This window comes from Crotalus tigris, unplaced genomic scaffold, assembly GCF_016545835.1.
Source record: "Crotalus tigris isolate CLP2741 ecotype Arizona unplaced genomic scaffold, ASM1654583v1 scf7180000018862.1388955, whole genome shotgun sequence".
Taxonomy (NCBI): Eukaryota; Metazoa; Chordata; class Lepidosauria; order Squamata; family Viperidae; genus Crotalus; species Crotalus tigris.
Window position 1 is genome coordinate 236,213 of NW_024097242.1, and position 9,525 is coordinate 245,737.

The 9,525-nt window shown below is 39.3% G+C and overlaps 1 protein-coding gene across 2 annotated transcripts in view; it reads right to left on the bottom strand.

Moving 5' to 3' along the window:
- LOC120314216 (dynamin binding protein) overlaps positions 1 to 4,910 on the bottom strand; it is a 58,520-nt gene extending 53,610 nt beyond the window's left edge. Inside the window, exon 1 of one of the 2 annotated variants that reach the window (XM_039357069.1) lies at positions 4,720 to 4,910. The gene's annotated coding sequence lies outside the window, so the exon portion shown is untranslated. The remainder of the gene's footprint in view (positions 1 to 4,719) is intronic. The other variant, XM_039357068.1, reaches the window with a different exon arrangement.
- Positions 4,911 to 9,525: the final 4,615 nt, after the last annotated feature.

The following is a 9,525-nucleotide window of genomic DNA, read 5'->3' on the forward strand; positions in this document are numbered from 1 at the left end:
CTCCATCTTGGATCTTATGGGTAGAGTAAGGGTTAGGGCTCTTATTTATTTAACTTGTTTTCATTAAGTTTCTCAAGCCATCTTGTAAAATCCAGTTTATATCATTGGCTAGCAAAGCAAAGAGGGAATAATAATTATATTCAAAGAAGGAATAATAATTATATTCACCGTCTGGTGGAGCCCACTCCATTGACTTGGTTAGGAAGAACTAGCTTGAGGAAAGAAAAGAGGTGCTTGGTCCCCATCAGGGAAACCCAAAGCATCTCTCACTTGGAGAAACAAAAGCAATTTTCCCTCAGGAATCATAATACAGGTAGTCCTCAACGTATGACCACAATTGGTACTGGAATTGCCAATGTAAGTTGTTGTGGTTGTTAAGTCAAATTAGACCCAATTTTGCAACAATACTTTATGATGGTTGTTACGCAAACTGCCACAGTTTTTAGGCCAGTGGTTCTCAACCTTTTTAATGCCGTGACCCCCAACCGGTCGTAAGTTGAAGGCTACTCAACCGGTTGTAAGTTGAGGACTACTCAACTGGTGCAACACCATTTGCAGAATGGGACTTTTGGCGGGCTCAGCAGGGCAGAGACAGCCTGGACAATTCCTATTGGCTTTTGAAAGCCAATAGAATTAGACTCTATTCAAGAGAGTCTATTCTATTGGCTTTCAAAAGCCAATAGAATAAAAGGGAGTAGCACAGCTAAGGAAAAGGGGGAAAAATGGCAGACTGCGTTGTTTGGCGACCCCCGTGAAATGGTCGTTCGACCCCAAATGGGGTCCCGACCCACAGGTTGAGAACCACTGTTTCAGGCAAATCATGCAGTTGTTAAATGAATTCAGTTTCCCTCCCCATGGGGCATTTTTTGCTGATTGTTGCCATAAAACAGCAAAAAAGGTCACAAATCATGATCATGTGACTGCAGGATGCTGCAACCAGTCGTAAATGCGAATTGGTTGCCAAACATCTGAATAATGATCACATGACCATGGGCATGATGTGACAGTCATAAGCACAGTTGCAATTTTCTTTTTCCAAGGCCATCATAACTTTGAACCATCATTAAACAAATGATGGTAAGTCAAAAACTATGTGGAATCATCACAAACTTTAGGGGCACTTCTTACTGAGAAGCTCAACTGCAAGAATGCCTTCCAGTAGATCTGGGCCTTAAAATTAATACCAGCCAGTTATGGTCAGGGATAGAAGTGCTAAGTTGCCAAAGTTAAAGATTTCATGGGCTATGAACAGTGAAGCAACAGTTACATGTTTCTTCTTCCTGGATACTTAGATCTATACAACTGTATCTAGTTTCTTGTAAGCCAAGGATGCAAACTTAAAAACAAAGTTACTAGAAACAGAGAAGGCAAGCAAGCACATAAATAAGAGATGTCCTGCTAGATTAACACAGAGGTTATTAGAGAAGCACACTGCCTCTGATACAGGACATAACAGAAAGACTAGTGAATAACTTTAGTATCTGGGGGGAAAAAGGGGGGGGGAAATCCTGCAAAACCCAGAAACCATCTATTTTTTCCTCAAAAAAAAAAAAGAAAAAGAAAGGATCATATATTACTATAATAGGCTCTCCAAATTAAATAAATGGATGTACTGCTATCTGTTAAAAGTCCAGGGATGAAGGAGGCAAACACTGAGAGATGTCCTTTAAAATGGTGCCAGTGACACCATTCAAATATACAAGCAATCAACAGGCACAATATTGTTCTAGAAAATATGCTTAACAAAACTCTGTGGAGAAATTTGTTCCTAGTTATAACCTCAGAGAGGTTCCTGCCTACAAAACATAAGCTGAAGAAAATGTTATTCCCTTTTTTGTCACCTTATATGCCACTTTTAGACCTGTGAAGCATGAATTCAGAAATACTGAATAAGCAACAACCCAGGTTTAGGAACTCTTTACAACTTCTCCCAAAATTTGCAAAGGAATTGCTTTGTACAGATGAACAGCTACAGAAAAGCAATAAAAACTTAGGCCAATCAGGATCAGTTCACTGTCTAACAAATTTCTACATGGAAATTGCAGGTCATAATGTAACATGTGGCATACACATTTAAAAGCCCAATGCTTAATGTTTACAGGGCCTGACTGGTGGGGCCTTCAGCACCCGCAGACATTTTGGCCTCCTTGCAATCTTATTGCTGCTCCCACCACACCCTTTCCCTCATACACACACTTCCAAGCAAGCAGGCTTACCCAGCTGCATATTCACCATGATAAACTTGCTGTCACAGGATAAAATTTATCAGAGTATGTGAAGGAATTGGCTTAACTGAAGAAGATAAAAACTTATTAAAGTGCCATCTCTGGTACATTCATAAGTGTGTTTGAAAATCAAATGTGAAAAAAATTAACTGCTCTAGAACTGATAGGCCCACAAGGCCCAAATGATGGTGAGAAACAGAAATGAGACCTGCAAGAGAACTGTTGTAAAAGCATGGGTATCATCATAACAAATGCTTAAGGGTGCCCAGACCAGGAATTTGACAATACATGATGCAATTTCAAGAAGATGGATATCTAAGGTTATGTTCACAGCATAAATATGCCCTGGCAACATTTTTTGATGCTTGGCCTTTGTAGTATTGCCTTCATCTCATCCCCATACCACAAATGAAATAAGTTTAAGTCATCTTCAGTTGTAAAATTTATCAGAATCTATCTTCCATTACCTTGGAGGGAGTCAGGACAGGAACAAGGAATAAGGGTAGCAAATTGTATGCTGGCATTGTTTACAACTGACTCAGTGGTGAGTGGGTGGCATTTTAACTTGGTAATGGAGGCCTTAAGTATTTCTCACAGTTCACTAAGATACAATAATATTTGTACTAATGTTACAATTAATAGAACATTCACTGGTTTGGACTGTTGAACCTAGAAAATATGAACTGAGGTCTAAACTCCAACATCATTTTAAGAGACATGTATTCAAAACCTTGACTCACTGGAGAAGAGCCTAATGCTGTGAAAGATTGAGGGCAATAGAAGAATGGGACGACAGAGAGTGAGGTGGCTGGATGGAGTCACTGAAGCAGTAGGCGTGAGCTTAAATGGATTCCAGAAGATGGTAGAGGACAGGAAGGCCTGGAGGAACGTTGTTCATGGGGTTGCAATGGGTCGGACACAACTTCGCAACTAACAACAATTCAAAACCCCTGAAACATGGGGTTCAAGAGACCTCAATGCATCCCTGTTCTAAGAAGTTGCTGCATGAATCTATGTTAACTGGGTACTATTATCTAAAGGAAAAAAAGTATTTTTTGAAAAGTTTAGCTCAGTACATTCTAGTTTTTGAGATATTAAACTAAAAACAAAAAATACTTGAAGTATCAAGCCAAAATCAAACAAGGTCATGTTCCTAATGGCAATAATTTTTTGCAGAATTTCCCCCTTTTTGTTGCAGCATTTTTTAAAAAAACTATAAATACCTTTTTAAAAGACTCATACAATTGTATTATGCTCTTTGACCTTATTCATACCCAGTTATCTCTACTAGGGCATATGATAGTGATTATATTAGTAACATCAGATAAAATTAGCATTTCTTTAATCAACCAATTCCTTTCTGCTATTTTATTATTGGTCAACATGTAGCCTGGATTTACACAGTACACCAAACCAAATTTGGTTTGTTTGTATTTTACTGTGTTATGTGAATCAAGTCAATACATTTTTGTTAACCAGTGTTTATAGTGTAAGTATCATGTGAACCCAGGCAATTGTCATTTGTTCACTAAATCATGATTAAGCAAATCATGGATTAATGAATTTACAAACATAAATTTATAATTTTATAGCAGCAACACTGATTTTTATTTTCAAGTTCAATTGTCAGAAAAGATAGGCAACTATGACACAATTTTTGAATCTTGTCTCAGATTTACAATGCTCAACAAGCATCAGTAATTATGATGCTGGAATTAACTATCCAAAAGGCAGAATGAATGTTAGATGTAGGTTGTGTCTTATATTAAGCCTCTGTTTCTCAATCTTGGCAACTTGAAGATGTGTGGACTTCAACTCCCAGAATTCCCCAGTTAGCATGCTGAGAGTTGAAATCTACACATCTTCAAGTTGCCAAGATTGAGAAACACTGCATTAAAGAATGAGTGATATTGACAAACCCTGTCAACACGAAGGAAAAGGGAAAAGTGGAAAGAGACAGTCACCTCTCGAGTGCTGCTTCCAAGTCTATATTCTTAAAGTAACTCCTGTACCTGCAGGACTGATATAAGATGAGCAGTAAAGCAAAATCTCCAATCGATAGGACCAAAACCAAGGGACAGAAAGTCGTATTCCCACTCTTCCTGGGAGAGGGATGGTTACCAGGTGGGCCAATGGCACCAGGGCACTGTGGGAAAATATGATGTCCAGAGAATGAGTGTGTGTTCGTGAGGGACGAATCGTACAGGAAGCGGGTCCGACGCGTCCTCTAAAGCCTGCGGGACGCGATGGGGGGAGGGGAGATGGGGTCTCCCACGGTGGATGAAGCGCTGAGGTGACCGAAGCAGCACCGCGCCGCTTAATGGGACTACAGAAGCCATGAAATGACAATTGGGGCCCCATCGAAGGAGTTTCCACGCGAGAACCTTTTGAACGCGAGCGAAACTGAACCACCAGAGAAACTGAGACCGGACGCGGAAAGGGGTATCTCCGCGAGATCCTTCCTTCCTCCTCTGCCGTCCCCGCCAGCCCCTACCTGTTGCGCGGTCCTTCGGCCGCTCCAGCCCAGCAGATCTCCCTGTCGCTTGGCCCCAGGAGCAGCCGCGGCCCGGAGCTCAGCCTCGCCCACCCCGAGTCGCCGCCCTCTCCAGCCTGCTGTCTTCTCAGCGCCCCCTTTCCGCCACCGAGCGTACTCAGGCGGCAGGTCGCAGCCGCGAGTTGGCAGGGCAGAAGCAAAGTCTAACTTCGACGTGTTGCAACGGGTAAAACCGCCTACCTTCCAGGCTCGCTCCAGAGGCGGGGAAGAGAACTCTGCGCGTGCTTAAAAGCCCTGAAATCTAATTCCGACTCTCCGGACTCCTGGGTAGCGCGGGGTGCATTGCCAATGGTCTCCTCTTAGCGTCAGCCTTTAGTATCACCTTTGATACTTCCACCACCTTTCTCAAGATAACTTGGCACATAGAAAAAAACATAATTTTCAGAGAGTCGAGCTATGTAGCTCTTCCTGGAATCATCTATTAAAACATTCCCAATGGGGCCTTTGATTTGGACTACAGTATTTTCTTTGAGCTGCAGATTCCCCCTCCCCCCACCCCGTTGCCATACTCAGTTTGCTTTTAAAAGTTCTGGGCATCAGGAAGGATTGACACAGAGAGTGGCTGTTTGAAAAAAAACACCAAACCCTGTAATATGTAGAATTGGCCAAGAGGTACTTTGGTTTTTATAGAGCAAAATCAAAGCCAGCTTATGATAGCTTAGTGGGATGTATGAAATCACCCTGTGTAAAAATAGGCAGCATGGGAGTGCTGCTGCAGTAAAAGTGCGGATGAGAACAGTAAAGGCATGAAGCCATTATTTCAGGCTTAAATAGCTTCCATATATAAATGTTACATCATATTAAGAAAAACAAATCTACTTTTCTATGTAAAAACCAGTTTGGGCCTCAATAATAAGGATGTGAAAACTATAAAGTTTCCAAACAGAAAAGCTTTCACAGTTCTTGCTTAGTCAATGGGATTAGTGGAGGGAAGGAAATGTGGCTGATCTTAAGGTCATCTTGGTACCAGTTTGCATGCTTATGGGACAGATGGGGTGAAGGAGAGCCCTCAAACCTGCTAATTGAGCCCATAAATTATCATAGGAAGTGGTGGGATTCAGCCAGTTTGCACCACTTCGGCAGAACCGGTAGCTAAATTTTTGTTCCCCAGGCCCAGAATGGACTTTGGGAAGCGTCATCCACCCAGAGAATTTGTTGTTTACATATTTGAATCCCACCACTGATCATAGGGATAAGATATATTCCAAAACAGCAGAAATATTTCTAAATTTCCCATCTTGTGTTACAGATCTCCTCATTTTTAAAATTATGGATAGGGTAGAACTCTCACTAAAAAAAAAATGCAATTTGGAGGTCCTAAGCTCATGGCTCCTGTCAGGGCTTTTTCTTAGCCTTAGCCAGGGGCACCATTTACAACTATTTTTGGCTGAGCAAGTTCTGACATCAACTCTTGTCCTTCCCGTTTCATATTTGGATTATTGCAATTCACTCCACATGGCCTTGCCCCAGAAGCTAAAACTAGTCAGAATTCATCTGCCAGCCTGTGACTGGTCCAGGAGTTCAGCGCAATAAAATCAATCTAATAGGAACTGCACTGGTTATCAGTAGGCTTCTGGTTCCAATTCAAAATACTGATTATCACCTGTTAAAGTCCATTATGGTTGATTCAGGCAAAGTCTGCCCATCCATTTTGCCCAAGCTGAAAGCAGAGGCTGAAATCCATCTTCTGTGACAAGTTGAGGAGGGAGACAAGGAACCAATCTCAGTAGCAGCTCCTTTGCTATGGAGCTGCTTGTGAATATGGCTTCTTTCCTGTAGCTACTCTTTATGTTACAAGTTAGATATAGTTTATGGTAGTCCAAGCCAAGTCTGCTTCTCCCTAACATGTAGTTCTCCCAAAGTTGTCTTTGGCTTTTGTTGTTTAAAATAATTGCCCCAATCGCTCTTTCCTTTTTTTAAAAAAAATTGCTGCTAAATTTCAGTGGCCTAATTTCTGGAGACTCATGGCTGAAGGGGGAAAAAAGGAAGGGATTAAGGACAGTAAGCAGGTCACAGATTGCCCACTTTGCTACAAAGTGTAATTCTGAGAATCTCCCTTTCCCACTGCTATGAATCTAAGCTTAAAGAGTTTTCTTCCACTTCTATGCACTGAGAATGCTAGGAAAGATTGTGAAGACTACCCAGTTTCTTTCACTAACTATTTTATGAAGTATTAATCTCAGCCAATATCTTCTACTGTACTTTATTGTCCAATTAGGTGATTGTATTTTTAATTTATCACTAGTTAAGACTTTTAGTAATGTAGCGGAAGTAGTTTTGTCAGAAATCATGCTGCAGAGAGAAAGATACAATTTACTATGGGAACTAATTTTGTTGTTTCTTTTATTAAGGATAGATGCAACATATAAGATAATTATATATTGTATCCTGTTCAATATGCTGTATTTTTTGTATCTTTTTCTTATTTCTTTGAATCTATTAAAATGCAAAAAAAGCCAATAAGAAGAATAATTCTCTGTATCAATATTTTGTTTTTACTGACCAACATCCAAAGCAAATTGGACTACAGATTCTTTACAAAATGGCAGTAAAAGGCAATATTCTTGGGGAACAAGAAAGACACAGTTGTCAATAGAATCAGCCCAATTGACAAAATGTGTTTAGAAGTCTTTTCAAATTAATTTAAGTTCCAAAATATTTGGGAGAAATGCCAGAGAACTAAAAGGTACGTTTTATCAGTCTGACCTATATTTCATGTATTTATAAACTTAAATTTAATGCTACTTATCTTAAATATGGTGTTTTCAAAAGCAGTGTTCATCTGGAGTGAATTAATATAAACAGCTATACAAACCGGGAGGAAAATAAAATTCCCATTAAGACAAATTTATTAGCAAATTCTGAGTTCACAAAATAGTTTGTGCACCAACTTTATAAAAGCTAATTCCATATGAATTAACCTATGGAATATGGATTTTTAATTTTGTCAGGATATTTGGATATTATCTTGGAAATTCTGAACTACCAAAAATTCAGATCAAATCTTATATGGTTTATGGGTTCAGATGTCAAATAAAAATATATGTTAAAACAGTGTAATCCATTGAAAGCTAATTCAAGCCATTTTGCTGCCAGAAATTTAGAACAATATAGTGCCTTCTCAGACTCCATGTACAAAATTAAATTACAATCATAGTTGGGGGTTTTCTCCAAAACTGGTACTGTGAAACTCTCTCTGCATATATGCAGTACCAGCTTATGACCTTGGATCCATTTAATAAAAAATACTGCTAATAACCAACATGATGAAACAATTACAAACTCAACAAGCATAAAAATTAATATGAAAAACTTACAAGGGTTGCTTCTGACACTGCTACCAGTTATATGTTGTTATACACCACTGACATTTAAGTTGAGGTATGGTAGCAATGGTGGCAACAGTTGTGATAAGAATCTTTGGGTTGTTCCCACTTTCACTTAGGAACAGTACCAATATGCCTTGGCAACATCTTTTTTTCCTTCTGTTTTACCATGATGTTGTATTCATCTTGTCTCCACTCTCTGTGTGTGAAATAGGCATAAGTTCTTTCTCTTACACCAACAGCTTTCAACTGTAGTCCAAAGTTTAAAATCTGTATGCTTCAACCATTACTCTGCAGGTAAAGCCAGGCAATCAACAGCTGATGGAATCAGAAGAATTCTTATTTGTCGTTTCGGGCAGATATGGGTATACCCCTTCCCCTCTAGTTCCTAGCTGTCATTCTGCAATTAATCTTTGCATATACCTGTATATAGCAACATTGTGCTGCTGGTAGATCAAAACTACAAAACAGATCTAGACTACTTTATTAACAGTAAGTGCTTTACAGTATTAAACTTTAATGTTTAATGAAAGGTGGGTAGCAAAACAGTGGAATTGTGTATGAGGGAAATAGAATATCAGGCTCAACTAGTGTAATGTTGAATTGTTAGAACTCCACCATCATTGCAACCTAAACAGAACACAGAGAAATTTGGAAGTCTGCATGTATTTGTCTATATAAGGAAAAACGAAGGGAAGAAAATTTTGGAGTATGTATTGCTTATAACTTAATTCCCTTATTAAATCTGATCGGATCCGTTTTGGTGTTCACTTTATTGAATTTGGGTTATGACAAAATGGAAGAGGAACATAGAAAAATAAGCCTAGAAATTATAGAAAAAAAAATCCTACTATAGTGCTCTGATGTGCAGATGGTTTTCCCTCTGACTGGTGGCAAACTGAAGGGGAAGATGCAAAGCCAAAACCATGCATTGCAGGCACATAATCAGAGCAGCACTATTTGGCAGTAACCTGAAATGGTCACTCTATAGCAGGGGTTTTCAAACTTGGCCCTTTTATGACTTGTGGACGTCAATTCCCAGAATTCCTTAGCCAGCATGCCTGGCTGAGGAATTCTGGGAGTTGAAGTCCACAAATCATAAAAGTGCCAAATTTGAAGACCCCTACTATAGAATCAGGAAAGAGAACAATTTTTGCTGATTCAAAGACAGGTGATTAGCATTAACTCTGCAAGGTCTGGTAATCTGTAGAAAAGTTCAGATTTGAATAAATCCATATTAGCCTGGCTAGAGCAGGCACAAAAGGTTAACCTTTATAATTCAGCATAAAATTGTGTCACAAATGTTTAACAGTTACTGTTTTGTATATGATGTTTTTCCCAAAGAAATGCATTGGAAATTTTCCAATATTTATTGTAAACAACTGATTAAAAGCATCCCAGTATAACTTTTTTTTCAATG